Source organism: Panicum virgatum, chromosome 2N, assembly GCF_016808335.1.
Source record: "Panicum virgatum strain AP13 chromosome 2N, P.virgatum_v5, whole genome shotgun sequence".
Classification (NCBI taxonomy): domain Eukaryota; kingdom Viridiplantae; phylum Streptophyta; class Magnoliopsida; order Poales; family Poaceae; genus Panicum; species Panicum virgatum.
This window is the reverse complement of record NC_053146.1, coordinates 64,041,028-64,061,663: the sequence shown is the minus strand read 5'-3', so window position 1 is coordinate 64,061,663 and position 20,636 is coordinate 64,041,028.

Genomic DNA, 20,636 nt, shown 5'->3' with positions numbered 1-20,636 from the left:
CGTCGCGTTGGCGAAGCAGTGAATGAAGTGGCATTCGACAGTCCAGAAAGAACCGAGAGAGCGTGGAGCCACTGCGGGCCCAGCGTGGAAATCTTACTCGTACGGCCCTGGTTGCTTTGGTCCCCTTTTCATACCTGCTCTGTTCCAGCCCATACATCGACTTCTCACTGCCGCGTGGGCCGAAACTTCTAGGGCCCGCGTGGCGGTGGCGGAGAGGCGTTGGCTGGGGAGCGGGATGACGTGGGGTGGGACACGGTGACTTCCTCGTCCTGTTTTCCCCCCGCCAGCGCACGGGCAGTGCCGGCCTTCGTCGTCGCCTGCGGTGATGGGGTGTGGGGGAGACTCGAGTCGGGGCGGTACAGTGTGCCCGTGCGTGTCAGTGAACTTCAGTGGGGTCAAGAGGCTGTTGGTTTATTTATTCTTGGTTTGTTTCAACTTATTTCGATTTATTTTTTTCATAGAATATTATTTATTCTACAAGCTCACTATTATTCATACGATCAGCCGAACAAGATCTAACTCGCGGGGCGTCTCGGGATGTGGGGGTGGACGTGACGTGGCACGCCGCGGCGGCTTCGCGCCTCTGGATGGAGCGGCTGTCACCACCTGCGGAGGGCTGTGGAGGCGAAACTGGGCCATGGCCCCCCCTTGGCCCAGGAAAAACAATGAGGCCGTGATACTCCAAGCTGTTATTGCAACGGCGGACATGATCTCGTTGGGCCGGCCGGCATGATCGAGATCTGCCGACGTGTGAATAATTCGATTACATACCAAGGGGGTAGGGCCACCTGTAGTGGAGCTGCCACCAGTGGAGGAGCTTCTAGCGCGCGTCCCTTGATAGTTTGCCTTTCTTCTTCTTCCTCGAGAGCTCCTTTCCAGAGGCTGCTCAGGTAGCCACTGTGAGGCGGTTCTGCAGCTCCTTGTCTTCCGTGCTCGGCACTGTAGCACTCCCCCCGGATTCAATGCTAGCTCCGCCACTGGCTGTCAGGGGGGCGGTGGATGTGAAGCATCACGCAGCCCCGAGCTAGCTAAGGAAAAAGATTCAGGACCTGCAGAGCATGGCGAGCGTCTGCCCGTACACATCACTGTAGCAAATCATTGATTAATTACCGTCATTAGATTCGTCGCGAAAAGTTACACCCATCGTTGAAAAGATTTTGCGAATTGACTTCATTTACTACTTCATGCATAAAAGATATCGTTCTTTTTAAAAAATAGAAACGGAGTTCAATTAAAATCTGATCAAGAGAAATTGTGTAGAGTCAAGGCAAGACATTGGCCTCATTTGGTTTCGCACGCTAGGATTCTAGCGTGCCTCTTTTAGTCTCCGCATGAAAGAACAAATAAAGTCTATTTGCAAAAATTTTTTAAAGATAGGTGTAACTTTTCGCGACGAATCTAATAACGGTAATTAATCGATGATTTGCTACAGTGATGCTACAGTGACCATTATCTAATCGCGCGGTCAAAGACCTCATTAGATTTTTTTAGGGTCACTAGCGCGAGGGTTCTGAAGTTGGTTTTGTAAACCGGCTTTATTTGACACCATAATTAACTGTCAAAATATTACTGTTTACTAGCACGCTACAAAATAAACGGGACTATTGCAACAGCTTGAGCTCAGCGGTGAGGGCAAAAGATGACTGCGAATTTTCTTTTACTGTTCGGAGATTCGCCACCGGCTCCAGTTTCCCCTACAACCACCGGAAGCATTGAACAGCGATTGTGGGGGCAGCCACGTACAGCTAGCTCGTGCGAAATCGTGGGATCGCCGGAGTGCCATGGCGACTTGACGAGGGGAAGCTGTGGCGCGGGAATCCAGAACCTCCAGATTGACATCCAGTGCATAATTCAGTAGCAGTACATCTCGACGAAGACTTTGGGGCCAGCATGGCCAAGAAAATTTTGCCTGAAACTTGTCTGTATTCGAGAAGAAATTTGACTAGATTAACCGCAGGAAGGCCCCGACATTTTCTAGCTTGGCACCAATTGACTTGGGCCGTTGGGCGTGCTAGATCGAGATCAAAACTGAAAGAGTGAGAAAGCCAACACAATCTTCTGTAATCTTGGTCTGCTCCTTGTCGTAGAGTTCCTCGAGGAGGAGCAGGTAGGAGCGTGCGGAGAGGAAGATGCGGGGCGGGTGCTTGGCAGTGAGGGTGGAGACGGTGTGGCGGTACTTGGAGGAGAGGCTGCGGATCAAGTTCAGAACCTGGCTTGGTTCCGAGACAGGCTGGCCGATGTCGCGGAGGGCGTCGGCGAGCTGCTTGAGCCGGGAGGTGTACTGGCCGATCGTCATGTCTCCTTGGTAGAGGCCGCGGAACTCCGCCTCAAGGTAGACCGCGCGGTGGAGCTGGTTGTTGCGGAACATGTCGATGCGCTCCCAGACCTCGTACGCGATGGCGTCGGGGGCGCGAGCGAAGTCGAGGACGTCCCGGGACTCAGAGTTGTACATCCAGCTGACGATGCACTGATCAACCAGCATCCACTCCGGATCACGGCGCTGGCGGCGGGTCGGAGGCACGGCGACGTGGGCGGCGAGGCTGAACTTGCCGATGACGGAGTCGAAGAAGCACCGCCATTCTGCGTGGTTGGGCTCGGCGACGTCGAGTATGTGACAGAACCGCCAAGTTAAACGGCTTAATTAAGCGTAATGGCCATCATCTGAACGCATCAGGCGCATTAGCTTAATTAAGTGTAACCTGACAGCCTGTTTCCAACCCACAGGCCGACCGAAACACACCAGAAGTCTCGCGCGACGGCGAGCACAGACGGTACCAGCATAATATATTTTCACAAAATAGATAATAACATAAATATTTACAAAACAACTTTAAATTTAGAATTTACATAAAATAAATGACAGCAACGGAAGAGAATATGATCTGAGAGAAGGAAATTTGATTGAGAACCAATAAAACAAAACGATAACTATGAACACGTGAGGACGTCACATCGAGCCCACTGATGCGAATCCTGGTTAGCTTTTATACCTGAAACAGGGTAAACCACAAACCCTGAGTATACTATTACTCAGCAAGACTTACCCGACCAGTGGATATAACTTAGCCCACATATCTAGACATGCAAGACATTTGGCTGGTGGTTTATTTTGCAGAAAAAGCAACTAAAGTAATTCCTTACTTTCATTATTTTAGCTCCAGGTTCTATATAAATTAACTCTCATCTAATATTTGCATAGACCTACTATAGCAATCATGGTGATGCAAGCAAAATAATTCAATGAGATCAATATTTTATATAAACATACCTAACTCACATTCTACATTTTTGCTACGGTGTGACAAAGAGACCAAGGCCCTCATAACCGCGAGACACGGCGAATCGATCCGATTTAACCTTGCAAGGTGGACCTAACCAACACGGCACGTATTGGCCCCGTCGGACTATACATGCCAACCATTCCCCTCCCCGCCTCGAACTACAGGAACCAGCCCAACGACATATGGTCAAGCCGAGCTCAACGTGAGACCACCAAAAGTAAACATATGCAACCCAATTCAACGCGACTACTCGACTCGCCCCAGGAGTTGGGTGCGGGTTCCTGTACTTTCGAAGCAAGGCAGTACTCGGCTTACCGGTTTCGACTACCTCCTACTTCCGGCATGCGGTTAGTACAATTCAATCCCCGATCAGTACTGCCACAACGACCGGTCCTTGATCGACACAGGCGGGGCTAAGACAACCAGGAACCCTGTCCTGCTGTCATACCTAAACATCATCACTCCCCCGTCCGGTCTCAAATTTCCATTCATTCCATATTGCATTCCATATCTCATATACTGGAATATAAAGATAACTATAAATCTCGCGAGTAACCGGAAATTACTCGACTTTTGCCCTATAGCTCGCGAGTGACAGGAAGTCACTCGACTTCTATCGAGAAGTATTAAGCATAGCATTTCTATCGTCCTATACATGCTAGTATAATTTAGGGAAACCTAGGAATCATGCAACTAGGGTTCCAATCAACTCCTGAAACGTAATGCACCAGTAATAAATACATATATAGGTGTCATAATTTCAAATAATAGGATGTGCACCGGGGCTTGCCTGAGGGTAACACTAAGTTAGTGTTAATACTAGCAAGGCCTTGGGCCCTTCCGACCATTGGGCCGGGTCTTCCCGAATTCCTTCCCGGGCTTGCTTTACTAGCTCTCGCAGGGCTTCATGGTTACGCCTGTTCCACGGTCACGAGCTCGCATGTACCAAAATCTACATGTATGCAAATGCACAATGCATTAATGATATGAATGCAACACTCATTATTAAGTGCACAAAGAATTGTAAGATTAAATTCACAGACTCCGAACAATCATGTATTCCCCTTTTTTTTCCATGATAAAGGACAACAGAATAAGATTATAAGAGTTGGATTTATATCAAAAGTAATTACCATTAATGAGATGTACTTTAAGCAAGATAAATTACTACAAAACACATTAATTCACCAGAGGCATGTAAATCATCCAGAGGCACATGGATATCATGTTTCAAAAATCCTATACAGAAAACCTAAACCAACAGAAGTGGTTCCAATATCTTATCATTTTTTTTTTGCTATATATTATAAAAATTACAAGAATAAGACAGCAAACAAGCAATAGATCAAAAATAGTATGAAAACTTTATATTCCACCTATACAAGTTTCAGATCTAAAGTATAAATGATAACTGTAAGCTAACACAATTGGTTTCATAATATTTGGACTAAGTAGCATAATTTTTATCCACAAGAATTATTTTAATAGAATAAACACTAAAGCATCAACATTAAATCATTAACTCATGCATACATGCACCAATAATTCTAAACTTTTACCACAGCTATGAATAGCATACCACAAAATTTTCTAAGCACACGAACTATTTTATTTAATTAAACAAACTGTGTTTTAATTATTAATTTAAATAAGTTTTAATTTAGTGGTGTGTTTTATGGGTTCACTGTATATATATATTTACATGGAGTCCCACAAAATTTGATTTGCATTTTTACGATTTTCATTTGATTTAATACAAATTCTATAAGTTATCAGCCTTAAACAGAAAAAAAATAAAGGGCGCACGGGCTTGATCTGGCCCAGTTAGGCCCAACAACGCGCAGCCAGGCCCATGAAACGAGGCAGGCCGGTCCAACAGGCCAGAGCCCAGCGTGGGATGGTGCTTTTGCATCTAAGCCCCCGTTGTCCTTTCTATTCTAGATAACACTGTTTTTACTATTCATATGGGTCACAAGGTTTGCAAATAAGCCCTCGAACTTCCTTGTCTTCCCATCTACTCGGTCCACGAATACACACGCAGAGCAAGGGCACCACTCAGGAGCACCAGCCGGCGAGGTGGTGGCCGGGGCGGCGCGCAGGAACAGGGGGCGGCGCACAGGAGGGGGAGCGGCTCACCTTTGCTCGAATCGGGCGGGGGATGGCCGGCAGGCCCGGCGACAGGAGCTCGAGCTCGGCTCGGTGGCGTCAATGGTGGAGGGACGACTCTGTGTGACGAGGCCGAGGGCCAGGTGGTCGGAGAGGTCGACGTAGTGCCCCACGACGGAGGAATCGAACCACAAGGGTTCGGTCCCGTCGAATCGGACCGACGGGCGGAGCTCTGCTCCCATGGCGGCGCGTCGCAGGCACGGCAAGCACGCGGCTGTGCTGGCATGCGCGCTGGAGCGTGGCGAGCGGCTACGCGGCGGTGCGAGCAGGCGTGCCCGGCGGCACTGCGCGGGGGCGGTGCGGGGCGCATGCGCGGCAGCGCAGGCAAGCAGGCAGCTAGGCGCCTGTGCGCCTGTTGGACGGAGAGAGAAAGAAAGATCGAGAGAGGTTCAGGGAGATATTTTTGCATTTTGATGAGAGAGTAGATCAAAATATCTCGCACAGTGAACCCACTCCAAAATTTATTAAATAGACTTTAACTTTCATGTGGGTTAAAATGCTAGAAAATTTTTAATCAGTAATTTTATGTATGCCTAATCAATGCTAATGATGAAGTTAATTGTGTGCTTAGCCCTACTACAAGGTGATTTAACACCCAGGGTGTTACAATCCCACCCCCTTAAAGAAATCTCGTCCCGAGATTTAGAAGGAAGATACGGAGGTGAAGTATTCTTATTATACCTATAAAAATTCGGCATGATAATTTTGAAGAAAAATTTTCTCCCTCAAATTATGAACTAATCCTATAATTCAGTTACAGGATGCCTGTTTGGAAGGAAAGCTAACTGGGACCAATGTTGCAAGGCATCACGCGAACGTGGCCATGCCAATATTACAACTGATTGTGCAAATGCTTTAATGCAATGACGTAATGTACGTATGTGAGGCATGGTTGCAACTATACCATGCACCAATGGAATAACGGATGTGAGAATTGATGCATGTGACCTGATACTTATGCAGAGGAGTTTATGGACACATGCTGCAAGCAGTCAGCGTTCCTTGAGCGACAATTCTAAATCAATTTATTTAAGACGACACCTAGTCATTTCCCTATTTTGTAAAGTAGAACAAGATGGCCATAGAGTTCTGCAACAAGAGAGTGTAGCGGAGTCTCGTCCCCATCCACCTAGATACCCGCGCGCCCCTAGCAACACAATCGTGTGGACACACGAGGTCTTAGGTTCCAACGCGGCACCATAGATTGTGGGACAAAACTCTACCACAATAAAATCAAAGATAGCAGCCCAAGTAGCATACGTAGTTGGAAAACAGATTCCTGGAACATGGATAAACCACAAATCCTACTTCGACTTATTGTTCCATTTGATGCATGTAACCCCTTGATGATTTCATCAACATGCACTGTGTGATGTTGTTAACTTATGCCATGCATGATTATCCTACCAATGGTCATAGGCAATAAGTTACAGCTATCCTGATTCATCCTTTATTAAACCGAGTCTAACTGAGAAGGATGGTCATATATGATTTTGATATTGAAACTAAAGTTTGCTAGTAAGGGAAATGTACCAATGTTAGGATGAAACTATGATCATTGAGCCATGACTAGAAAAATCTTTAGCTCAGGCGATGGTGCATCAAGAGAATTGGCTAGAAGATTCTTCTATCGATAACGTACTTATTTTGATTCTCAAGACAACGAGATTTAATAATTTATATATCCTAATTCATGAGTTCAATTTTATTATTATTATTATTATTATTATTATTATTATTATTTTATGGTATGTAGCTGAATGGCCACGGATATTGGTATTAAAAGGGAGGTCAAATCCAACAATTAACTCTGCTTAACTCCGCCTTACTTAGGTGGTGTCTATGTTAAAATTTCAAACTAGTTGTTGGGATTATGTGAGACATAGATCAAGTCGTACATCATTAATATCTATGAAATTTCACTAGTAATGAGATGGAGATGTTTCTAAAATTTCCTTATGAATAGCAAGAATTAGATTTGGCTATGAAACCTTGATTGACTTCTAAGAACTGTATAGGACTAATGAGAGTTGGCTATGAAACCTTGCGCACTTGCTCAAGCGTAGTTCTGGACATCCAAAGAAAGTCAAGGGAACATTTGGAGGGAGAAAAGAAAAAAAAATCATCTCCAAGTTGCTTGTACAAGATTAGCAGAAAACTTAACACCAATGTCTAAGCTGTTTAGGCTCGTACACTAGGATGTTCTTGAAAGAATCGAACTCTCTTGATTGGGAACATGAATCATTGGGGATCAAGGAAAAGTTTGTGCTCGAGAACATTCTTGCTCAATATTGTTTATTAACTAAGTTGCATGATACAAGATGCATATGTTGCCATGACTGTTAGTGTACTACTATCCCAGAAACTCAAACCTAAAACAGCGCGTTCGCGTCGTTATTTGTCTAGGACCTACCCCCTTAAAAGATCACACCAGAGAAAAATGATTCCAAAGATTTCACAAAAAGAATTGGCGATGTAGTTTCGTCCACATGCACTCAAGCACCAGCGCGCACCTAGTAGCACAATCGCATGGTGGCCACACACGCGAGGCCCTAGGTTCCGTCGCAGCACTAGAGGTCATGGGACAAATCTCCACCACATAAGAACCAAAAATAACACCTTGAATATCACAAATAGATCGAACGAGATTACAGAAGTCGAAAGCAACCAGAGAACGTACTTAAAAGCATGAATACATATGTTTAGCCGAACTACCACCGATGTTTCTTTAACCCTGCCTGGCTCAACAATGCAACATGATGTCATGCAATAGTGTGGTTGCCATGCAACAAATATGCGACATCATTCATGTTTATTTGAGCAAGAATGTAAGCTGATCGGAGTTAGGTGTATGAATCAAGACGATTAGAATTGAACGAATATGAACGCTAGAAGAACAATATGATGCTTCTGATCATCAAGAATAGCCGGAGGTGCGCTGTGGAACAAATGGATCACTACTAGAGTCACTGATGAGAGAAGCAAGACGGTTGGTCTCAGACATGGCAATGAGCTTTTGGTCCATGACAGCTGGGCCCGAGCCCACGTATCAGGTACAAGTATCTACACAAGCATAAACTACCTACTCCATCCCAAGAGATAAAAATAATAATACTAAATACTAGTACTCTACTACTCAGTTATTAGAACTACTAGCTCACTCTTCAGTGCTGACCTTGAGGCTGAGGCCTGACCTACGTTCAAATAAATAAAACTAGGGCACCAGAAGCTGATCGGACGCTTCTGATCGAACAAATGGTCCAGAGATGAGGACATACGATTCCCAACTAACACTGACCAAATGTAGAAAACACCAATATTTGAATAATTTGGAAGGACCATTGAGCCACAGATAGGAAAATTTTAGCTCATGCGATGGTATGTTAAGAAAAATTGGCTAGGAGATTCTTCTTAGTATAATATCCTTATTTGGGCTTTCAAAGATAATGAGAATGTTAAGAAAGACCTAACCATTACTACTGAGTCGTAACTATAAGCATAGAAGGCACTGGATCAAGGGGCCAAGTTTAGTCTGGAGGTCCATATGAACATTCCCCTAAGGTCGTTAAAATTTCTATAATATGTAAATCTATAATTTCTCACACCTTTCTCATAATTAAGTTTTTCAGGAACAATTATTTGGATAGCTAGAAGCTGGACCGATATTGGTGCATCGCAAAATTTCAAAACAGCGATATATGCTCTTAGTGAATGAGTGAGTATTGGATGCACCAGAAAAACCACCCAAAACTCCACACATGATGATATGATGATGCATGCTCGTCTAATTTCGTCATCTCCAAAATTTGCCAATATAATTATATGGCAATATACGTGAATACTCGGTGGCATATATACGTACTCTCCCTATTATATATCTAGTCGTTTTGTACTCGTTCTAACTCACGCAATCGTTTGTTAGTGTACCTGCAGAAAATCACATGATATACATACATATATCCACGACTAGACCCTTCGTGCCAGCACACACGAACGGCCCCCATGTGTCCTACGCCACATGGGTAACGCATATGCAGTTGCCCACATATTCACACATACATCACCATCTACTATAGAGATGGCGCCCATGCGTTCAACGCTGCATGGACAGCGCTTCATACGTTACCGAGGCAACGTATTCACTTCCCGTACAAATCGCCTTACGGGACACCCAAGGGTAAACGTGTCCCAAGGTACACGGTCATGGCCAATCGCATGACAGATTTACATCTCGTAACATTACCTTACGAGATGGCCGTGATTGCAATCACACGGCGGGAAGTCCGCACTCCATATCAGGCGGCAGATAGTGACAAGCTCATTTGAATGGAGCCTTATCACCTCCTCGTATGCTCATCATACAGGACCCGCGCACGTATGAAACACGTGGGCTATTCTAAGGGACTACGAAGAATGCTTATCTTGCTTACCTTAGCGTAGATGCGTCGATACAATATTAAATAAAGGTTGTGCAAGAAAGTAAGTTTTGACATAAATGTAATGTGCTGGAAATTAGTTGATATTATATAGAGCCACCTGATACAACTTACAATATATAGGGCTTACGTACTAATCTTCCCTAATCCCTTAAGCGCAAAGAAGCGTATCTTTCTAAAACTCATTTTTAAAATTTGAAAACACTAAAATAATCATGCTAGTATCCCCCCTGGTACATTTCAGCTCTGATACCAGCTGTGACAGAACCGCCAAGTTAAACGGCTTAATTAAGCGTAATGGCCATCATCTGAACGCATCAGGTGCATTAGCTTAATTAAGTGTAACCTGACAGCCTGTTTCCAACCCACAGGCCGACCGAAACACACCAGAAGTCTCGCGCGACGGCGAGCACAGACGGTACCAGCATAATATATTTTCACAAAATAGATAATAACATAAATATTTACAAAACAACTTTAAATTTAGAATTTACATAAAATAAATGACAGCAACGGAAGAGAATATGATCTGAGAGAAGGAAATTTGATTGAGAACCAATAAAACAAAACGATAACTATGAACACGTGAGGACGTCACATCGAGCCCACTGATGCGAATCCTGGTTAGCTTTTATACCTGAAACAGGGTAAACCACAAACCCTGAGTATACTATTACTCAGCAAGACTTACCCGACCAGTGGATATAACTTAGCCCACATATCTAGACATGCAAGACATTTGGCTGGTGGTTTATTTTGCAGAAAAAGCAACTAAAATAATTCCTTACTTTCATTATTTTAGCTCCAGGTTCTATATAAATTAACTCTCATCTAATATTTGCATAGACCTACTATAGCAATCATGGTGATGCAAGCAAAATAATTCAATGAGATCAATATTTTATATAAACATACCTAACTCACATTCTACATTTTTGCTACTGGTGTGACAAAGGGACCAAGGCCCTCATAACCGCGAGACACGGCGAATCGATCCGATTTAACCTTGCAAGGTGGACCTAACCAACACGGCACGTATTGGCCCCGTCGGACTATACATGCCAACCATTCCCCTCCCCGCCTCGAACTACAGGAACCAGCCCAACGACATATGGTCAGCCGAGCTCAACGTGAGACCACCAAAAGTAAACATATGCAACCCAATTCTCCGCGACTACTCGACTCGCCCCAGGAGTTGGGTGCGGGTTCCTGTACTTTCGAAGCAAGGCAGTACTCGGCTTACCGGTTTCGACTACCTCCTACTTCCGGCATGCGGTTAGTACAATTCAATCCCCGATCAGTACTGCCACAACGACCGGTCCTTGATCGACACAGGCGGGGCTAAGACAACCAGGAACCCTGTCCTGCTGTCATACCTAAACATCATCACTCCCCCGTCCGGTCTCAAATTTCCATTCATTCCATATTGCATTCCATATCTCATATACTGGAATATAAAGATAACTATAAATCTCGCGAGTAACCGGAAATTACTCGACTTTTGCCCTATAGCTCGCGAGTGACAGGAAGTCACTCGACTTCTATCGAGAAGTATTAAGCATAGCATTTCTATCGTCCTATACATGCTAGTATAATTTAGGGAAACCTAGGAATCATGCAACTAGGGTTCCAATCAACTCCTGAAACGTAATGCACCAGTAATAAATACATATATAGGTGTCATAATTTCAAATAATAGGATGTGCACCGGGGCTTGCCTGAGGGTAACACTAAGTTAGTGTTAATACTAGCAAGGCCTTGGGCCCTTCCGACCATTGGGCCGGGTCTTCCCGAATTCCTTCCCGGGCTTGCTTTACTAGCTCTCGCAGGGCTTCATGGTTACGCCTGTTCCACGGTCACGAGCTCGCATGTACCAAAATCTACATGTATGCAAATGCACAATGCATTAATGATATGAATGCAACACTCATTATTAAGTGCACAAAGAATTGTAAGATTAAATTCACAGACTCCGAACAATCATGTATTCCCCTTTTTTTTCCATGATAAAGGACAACAGAATAAGATTATAAGAGTTGGATTTATATCAAAAGTAATTACCATTAATGAGATGTACTTTAAGCAAGATAAATTACTACAAAACACATTAATTCACCAGAGGCATGTAAATCATCCAGAGGCACATGGATATCATGTTTCAAAAATCCTATACAGAAAACCTAAACCAACAGAAGTGGTTCCAATATCTTATCATTTTTTTTTTGCTATATATTATAAAAATTACAAGAATAAGACAGCAAACAAGCAATAGATCAAAAATAGTATGAAAACTTTATATTCCACCTATACAAGTTTCAGATCTAAAGTATAAATGATAACTGTAAGCTAACACAATTGGTTTCATAATATTTGGACTAAGTAGCATAATTTTTATCCACAAGAATTATTTTAATAGAATAAACACTAAAGCATCAACATTAAATCATTAACTCATGCATACATGCACCAATAATTCTAAACTTTTACCACAGCTATGAATAGCATACCACAAAATTTTCTAAGCACACGAACTATTTTATTTAATTAAACAAACTGTGTTTTAATTATTAATTTAAATAAGTTTTAATTTAGTGGTGTGTTTTATGGGTTCACTGTATATATATATATTTACATGGAGTCCCACAAAATTTGATTTGCATTTTTACGATTTTCATTTGATTTAATACAAATTCTATAAGTTATCAGCCTTAAACAGAAAAAAAATAAAGGGCGCACGGGCTTGATCTGGCCCAGTTAGGCCCAACAACGCGCAGCCAGGCCCATGAAACGAGGCAGGCCGGTCCAACAGGCCAGAGCCCAGCGTGGGATGGTGCTTTTGCATCTAAGCCCCCGTTGTCCTTTCTATTCTAGATAACACTGTTTTTACTATTCATATGGGTCACAAGGTTTGCAAATAAGCCCTCGAACTTCCTTGTCTTCCCATCTACTCGGTCCACGAATACACACGCAGAGCAAGGCACCACTCAGGAGCACCAGCCGGCGAGGTGGTGGCCGGGGCGGCGCGCAGGAACAGGGGGCGGCGCACAGGAGGGGGAGCGGCTCACCTTTGCTCGAATCGGGCGGGGGATGGCCGGCAGGCCCGGCGACAGGAGCTCGAGCTCGGCTCGGTGGCGTCAATGGTGGAGGGACGACTCTGTGTGACGAGGCCGAGGGCCAGGTGGTCGGAGAGGTCGACGTAGTGCCCCACGACGGAGGAATCGAACCACAAGGGTTCGGTCCCGTCGAATCGGACCGACGGGCGGAGCTCTGCTCCCATGGCGGCGCGTCGCAGGCACGGCAAGCACGCGGCTGTGCTGGCATGCGCGCTGGAGCGTGGCGAGCGGCTACGCGGCGGTGCGAGCAGGCATGCCCGGCGGCGCTGCGCGGGGGCGGTGCGGGGCGCATGCGCGGCAGCGCAGGCAAGCAGGCAGCTAGGCGCCTGTGCGCCTGTTGGACGGAGAGAGAAAGAAAGATCGAGAGAGGTTCAGGGAGATATTTTTGCATTTTGATGAGAGAGTAGATCAAAATATCTCGCACAGTGAACCCACTCCAAAATTTATTAAATAGACTTTAACTTTCATGTGGGTTAAAATGCTAGAAAATTTTTAATCAGTAATTTTATGTATGCCTAATCAATGCTAATGATGAAGTTAATTGTGTGCTTAGCCCTACTACAAGGTGATTTAACACCCAGGGTGTTACAGAGTACCACCGGGACGTGGGAGCGGATGTTCACCGTCTGCAGCGTGCTAGCCGAGAGCGGAGGAGGCGGCGCCGCAGCAGCGCCACTGTCGGCAGCGGAAGACGAGGAGGAGGAGGAATCATCGTCGCGGACGAAGCCGTCGAGACGGTAGAGTGGGTTGACGGAGGAGGCTATGGCGAGGAAGGGCGAGAAGGAGGATCAGAATTGAGCAACTGATACCATGAAAGAGTGAGAGAGCCAACACAATCTTCTGTATTGATCTCAAGTCAATATATAGATTACATCAGGCAGCGCCTGTGCGTGCGGTTGCGCAGCGAGTGCACCGGGCGAGCGAGCTACGTGGAGCGAGAGCCGGGCGGGAGATGCGCGTCGTGCGCGCCGTGCGCGAGATGCGCGCGTGCATGCGTGGCGAGGCCGTTTGGCGGAGCCGTCGGCCAGGCGCAAGCAACGGAGGAGGCGAGAACGTGATGGACTCGTTCAACAAAAACCACCGCCGCTATCAATCTGCTGCAGTAATCCAAACGGGCTTATGACTATGGCTGCGTTTAGTTTGTGAAAAAATTTGCACAGTATCAAATTTTCGAACACATACATAAAATATTAAATGTAGTTGAAAAAATCACTAATTACATAGTTTAACTAATTACCACAAGACGAATCTTTTAAGTTTAATTAATTTATGATTAAATATTAATTACCAAATAACAATAAAATATACTTACAGTATTCAAACCCAATCTTTTTCACCAACTAAACACGCCCTATCATCCACACACATGCGCCAGGAAACAGAGTTGCAGTCCTGTCCGAAAACTCCTTTCCAGCCTTCCAGGTACACATTCATTCCAGCTTTTGACGCTGCGTCTCATTTCGTCCCCTTCAGCCTTCCAATTCCTCTTTACAGACCTTCAGAGGATGCATAGCCGCCCTCTGAAGCAAGCAAGCACAATGCCGCTGGCCGCTGCCCGGAAAGGCCATCCTGCAGCAGGGCGGCTGTACCTGTACTACTGCTGTGCCCGTTCGGCGTTCACTGTTGGCCGCCTTCCTTTTGCTGCATGCGCTCGCCTGCAACTTTTTGCGCCCATGTGTGCGGATCCTTGCTCGGAATGGAATGGAATGTGCGTTGCTTCGGGACCCCGACCGGCGGTTAGCTGCGCCGTCACGTTGCCAAAGTGACCCTGAACTCGTTGGTGTCCGGCCACATCATTTGTTCTCCCGAATCATGGGCCTCGGAAGAGGGGGCGAGCGCCGGACCAGGACATGGCACATCGGTGAGTGACGTCCGCGACCGCGCCCGCTCCGTTAATGCGCCTCTCGCCGTCGGGAGACGAGCGACCGACGGTGCGCCGTCGCCGGTGCGCGGCCCTCCCGTCGGATGGGATGTAGATGCACGAGTGGATGGCGAGTTGGCGACCGCTTCGTCAGGCCCGGCGGCCGGAGCGCCGCTTCTGTCCAGCCAGGGCTGCAGGCCAGGGCACTGAAGGACTGACCTGGAGCTTGTTAGCTTGTGCAGTGGACCGGTGGTCCGTGCGACAACTGAAGGCGTGGCGTTTTTTGTCACGGGACCAGGGGGCGGAGCTGCATGGAGGCACCGGGTCGTCGAACCCCGACGGATTTCGTCAAAATCAAAATCAAGGGGAAATTACTATTTGGTACTATTCATATGTGTGGTGGATCCCAGCGCCAAATGCATCAGACCCCGACGCCAAAAATTTCTGGCTTCGCCCCTTCCAGGACCACCCGTACCATACGCCGGCGACGCGCTCCTCGCTGCTCTCCAGCGGTAAACGGCTGCAGCGTGCGACGGAGTTGGGATTTGGGTTTGAGGTCGTCTTGGCGCCGACAGTGAGTTACTGCTCGTGATCTCCGTCGCTCAGAGCATCATCAGAGGCGACGACGCAGGACCCGTCGCTTTGCGCTCCTGCATCACATTCATCCATCTCAGTTATCACAAACCGCGAGTGGCTGGAGGAGGACCTGCCCTGGCTTCGTGCATCGCCGAGACATGGCTTGGTTCGGTGCTGAGTGGCGACAGGATTGCTCTCCGACGCTCGTCTTGTTCTCCGAATCGATTCTGCTGTTCGGTACCGATTCCCTGCTCCGGGAGTCCTCGGCCTGATCATCGCAGCCTGCACTAGGAGCCCGAATGGTTCTGTCTCGTGTAGTAGGAATAGGAGCAGAACTTCTATAACATCTGGGTGTATTGAAGCGGAGCCTGAAATTGTTCTTAAAAAAAAATGATAAATCTATTTTACAACCTCGAACTAGTCAATAAGTCCGTTTTTCAACCTCCAACTACGAAACCGGGTAACATAGGCCCTCGAACTGGCAAAACCGTCCGAATCACCCCCTCGATCACTGTAGCAAGCTGTTTTGAGTGCGGTTTTGCTACAGTAACATTTCCGAATTTCTGGAATTTCACACCTCTCAATTAAATAATAAAGAAAGCATAGTTAATATTGTCTAAAAATCATGATATTTTTTTGGGAGGTAGATAAAAAGACAAGGAATCTATTTTGGCTAGATGTGCTACAATAGACATAAAGGAATTTGAATTATAAAATTTTAAAAATAGGTAAAATAAAATTCCTTGAATTTTTAGGTCAGCTAAACCTATGATAAAAATGCATTAAAATATGATAATTCATAATTTTTTATTTAGTTTAGTTAGGTACTTTTTATTGGCCCAAGTTCTATAGAATATTTATAAATTAAAATTTGAGGAATCAAATTTGATTCAAATTTGAGCATTGCGAAGGAATTCAAAAACTTTCATAAAAACTTGGGCCAATAAAAAATACCTTATTAAACTAAATAAAAAATTATGAATTATCATATTTTTATTTCATTTTTATCAAAGGTTTAGCTAACCCAAAAATTCAAGGAATTTTGAATTCTACCCATTTTTAAAATTTTATAATTCAAATTTCATTATGTTTAATGTAGCACATCTAGCCAAAATAAATTTCTTGTCTTTTTATCTACCTCCCAAAAAAATATCATGATTTTTAGACAATATTAACTATGCTTTGTTTATTATTTAATTGAGAGGTGTGAAATTCCAGAAATTCGGAAATATTACTGTAGCAAAATCGCTCTCAAAACAGCTTGCTACAGTGATCGAGGGGGTGATTCGGACGGTTTTGCCAGTTCGAGGGCCTATGTTACCCGGTTTCGTAGTTGGAGGTTGAAAAACAGACTTCTTGACTAGTTCGAGGTTGTAAAATAGACTTATCCCTAAAAAAACTAACTGACGATCATCATCAAAACAAACTTTGATGGCCAGCACAAGATTCATTATCGTCCATATCCCGTGAAGATCTTGTCTGCCACAAACCCGAGGGGAAGGTTGGAATCTCAGCCGCAAACGACGCGACACATACAAATTGACCAAAAGAGTTTCAACCTTGTTTGGATCTCAAGCTACAATGATATCTTCACGTGTTTGCTTACGCGATTTAACAAAAGAATTCATATAATTTAGTTCCAAGGTGTTGCGTTGAGATCATTAATGCGGTATACGTAGAATGCAGTAACAAGTAACAGCTGCTGGTTTGAACCATAAGAAAATCATCTTTTTTAAGAAAACGGAAATGATATTTTTATTAAACCGAAATTGCCTCTAGCTGACAACGCCTTAGGCCCAATAGCTAATTGGAGAGGCCCAATGCCTGAAGGACCAGACTTATGCAATTTAGATCGCCCCAATAGCTATGTAGGCCCATCTCAGATGTGAAGAACCTTGCCAGTCCGACTCCAGATCTAGTCCCTTTTTCACATCGCCGAGATTCGAGGAGTACCCGATGGGTTTTACTAGATAAAAAATAGGTATAAATGAGTTTTTTATCTATGGGTATATTATTGATCAAAAATCATACATCCATTGCGTATAGCAGGTATGAGTGTGCATGGAGACTATTCGTACCCACTTACCCATGCGTAAGAAACACCCGCAGAAAAGAAACAAGACTACCTAAGTGCCTAACTCATTTTAGCTCATATGATCCATGAATTTGGTTCAAATCCAATTAAACCCTTCTAGTATATATATTGTTGAACCCTCCCTAAAGTTTTACTCCACCCTCCAATTTTAGTTTGGAATGATTTTATTTTTCATGTGAATATCCAATATTTATATGTAATTCTTGGGTATGCTTTCGGGTGGAGGTTACTTGTCAGGTACAAATTACAAGCGCAGGTACAAGTAATCTAAAGGGTAAAATTTAATTCTAACACGTACGCGGGTATGAATGGACATTACCCGTAAGATACTTATCTGTTGCCATCCCTAGACCCAACCCACCAATTCCTTCCCCCTCCCCCTCCAGACCCCACAGTTCCTTCTCGTGGAGAATTCCCGGCCGGTCATCTTCTTTCACCACGAAATTCAGGGTTTTAAAATATTTTTTTTACAAAACTCCATTGGTTTGTCAATTGTGGCCGTCAATTCAAAATGTTTAAATACATTCCAGACAAACAACACTTCAGTTACACATCTGCACGTGCACAACCTGAATTTCTTTCTTTGTTATTTCAGCAGCAACAACTTGCCAACCTAGATTTGTGTTTGGATACTTTAGAATTTGGATTCTGCAGCAAAATTTTCGTGACGGTTAGCATATCTCATCTATCTTTTTGTTGTTTTTTTAGCTTTAGTCTAGTGCTCTTTTAGTCTAATTCACAAATTACAAAATTAGTGACCATCTAAGCAACGTATCTTTTTTTTTGAAGTAAAAGGCAGGAGCTCTGCTGCTCAATTAAGACGATAGAAAAATATTTACAAAAAAGGTTAGCACAACAGGATGCCAAAGGAATCCGAAGGCTAACCCACTCACACGACACGGTTGAGCACAAACACGACACATTGCCATAGGTCACCGTTGCCGAGCATGGAAGGAAAGCCGCTAGCAGCTCCGACTTCCTATGGCAGGCCACCCACGAACCACGCACCGATGGTTCCAAAGCAAGCGGCCACAACCGGTTATCGTTGCCCAGCTCAACGTGAAGAGCAGCTCCAATTTCTAGTCATAACCCACGCCTCACCCAAGCAGATGAAGACCCCAGCAGAGACCCCAGACAATTGCGGAGGGGCGAGGTCGCCGCGTGTCATCGTTGCCAAGCCGCGTCCCCTACGCAGCAGCTCCGACTTCACATTGCAAAACCCGTCCCCACGCGTCGAGGGGCGCCGAGAAGCGAGAGCATCCACCCAGCCACGACGAAGTCCAAATGCGACGCCTTCAACAAGGGAGCGATAGCAGGGCCATCGCCGTCACACGTCCACAATGGACCGGGTTTTCACCCATGGACGTCGACACTAGGGGGATATGTGACGCCCCTAACAGGGAAAGCGGCACCAATGGCGTTGCCGTCACTAAGGCTTTCGCCCAAGATCCCACTAGCGCCAATGTCGGGCCAAGAAGCCGGACCCCTCCCAATCCATCACCTTCCAATGCCGCTGTCCCGCCGCCCCATGGAGGCCTTATCAGAGGGCAACAACGCGTCGGCTGCACGCGGCAGCCGCACAGTTGCGTCGACCGCCACCCCCTCCGACCAGGCAGCACATGGGGACGGAACTGCATCCACCGCTCGTGTGACACCGCCGCACGTCGAGGCCGTCGCCGACCGCCGCCGCTGGCACAAGCACCCGCCGCCCTCGTTGACCACGTGCCAGCAGCCACAGGCGCGCGCCACACCCATGGGCATCGCCCCCTGCCATCAGGGCGCCTAACCCGGCCGCCAGGGCAACGGCCCCTGGCCCCTGGCGTGAGGCCGCCGCCACCACCACAGCCGCAAGGGCTGCACCAGCCGCAGCATCAGGGGAGGCGAGATTCGGAGCGCCGGTCTGCAGCCCAGCCGCCTCCGCCGCCGCAAACCTGCGAGCGCGCCGCCGTCGCCGCACCCCACACCGCAGCTGCGCCGACGCCGCACCGGACCGCTAGCCCACGCCACCAGCGTCGCCGGCCGATGTCCCCACCACCACGCGCACGCCCCGGCTGCACCACCACCAGATCCGGCTGGCGCCGTGCTGGATCCGTGGCCCCTCGAGCTCTGCCGCCGTGGAGCACTGCCCGCACCGGCGAGCTGCCACGAACGGAATTGACGGCCGCGCCCGCCCGAATCCGCCGGAAGGAGAGGAGAAGGGCCCCCCGCCGCCTTCTTCGCGAGCCACACGGGCTTCCGGCGGTCCGCTCGGGCGGCGGCGCGGCGGGCGGAGGCGTCGGTAGGGGGCGGCGGCTAGGGTTCCTGAATCGCCCGAGTCGCCGGACGCTCTTTGATAGAAGCAACGTATCTTGATATTTGATTTAAACAACATACTATCGGTTCTGGAATACACGGGACGACTAGACTACGACCAGGACCGACTGAGGTTGACTAATCGAACTGATCGATGATTAATCATCTCATCGGTAGACTAGATTTGATAACATTGCTTTTGAGCTGCTGGGGAGAAAAAGGAAATCGTTCACACAGCCATGGAAGTTCAGAAAACCTCTCAAACCTGACTGAATCCTCGACAAGACCCCGCGGGCCCGCGAGGCCAATGGGGTTTTTATATTTTTACCATTATAACGAATGGCACTCATCAGATTATCATCTTTAGATTGGCACCTACAACTATACCAGCAGAGAGAAGTTTAACTTACAATTTTACCACTTTTGCACATGTGGCAAGCCACGCAGGCATGACACGCTGGCACCCAGTCAGCTCGCTGGTGTCAAATGTCCTTCCTACCCCTAACCTCCTCTCTCTCACTCCCTCTCCAACAGCTGGGTCACGCAGATCGTCTCACTGACAGGTGGACCCCACTCGTCAGATTCATCCCCCACGACACCGACCACGACCCCATGGTGGCCACCGAGCGCGACACCATGGTGGCCGCCCTTGTGACGCGCGCGCTGCTGCCGTCCGCCCTCCCCTTCTCCCCAATCGCCTTGGTCGCCGCCGCTCGCCATGGCCCCGCGCGGACGCGCGCACGCCACCGCTCGCCGCCGTACGCCGCAGACGCGCGCACGCCGCCGCGGACGCACGCCACGAGGCCTTGCAGGGGC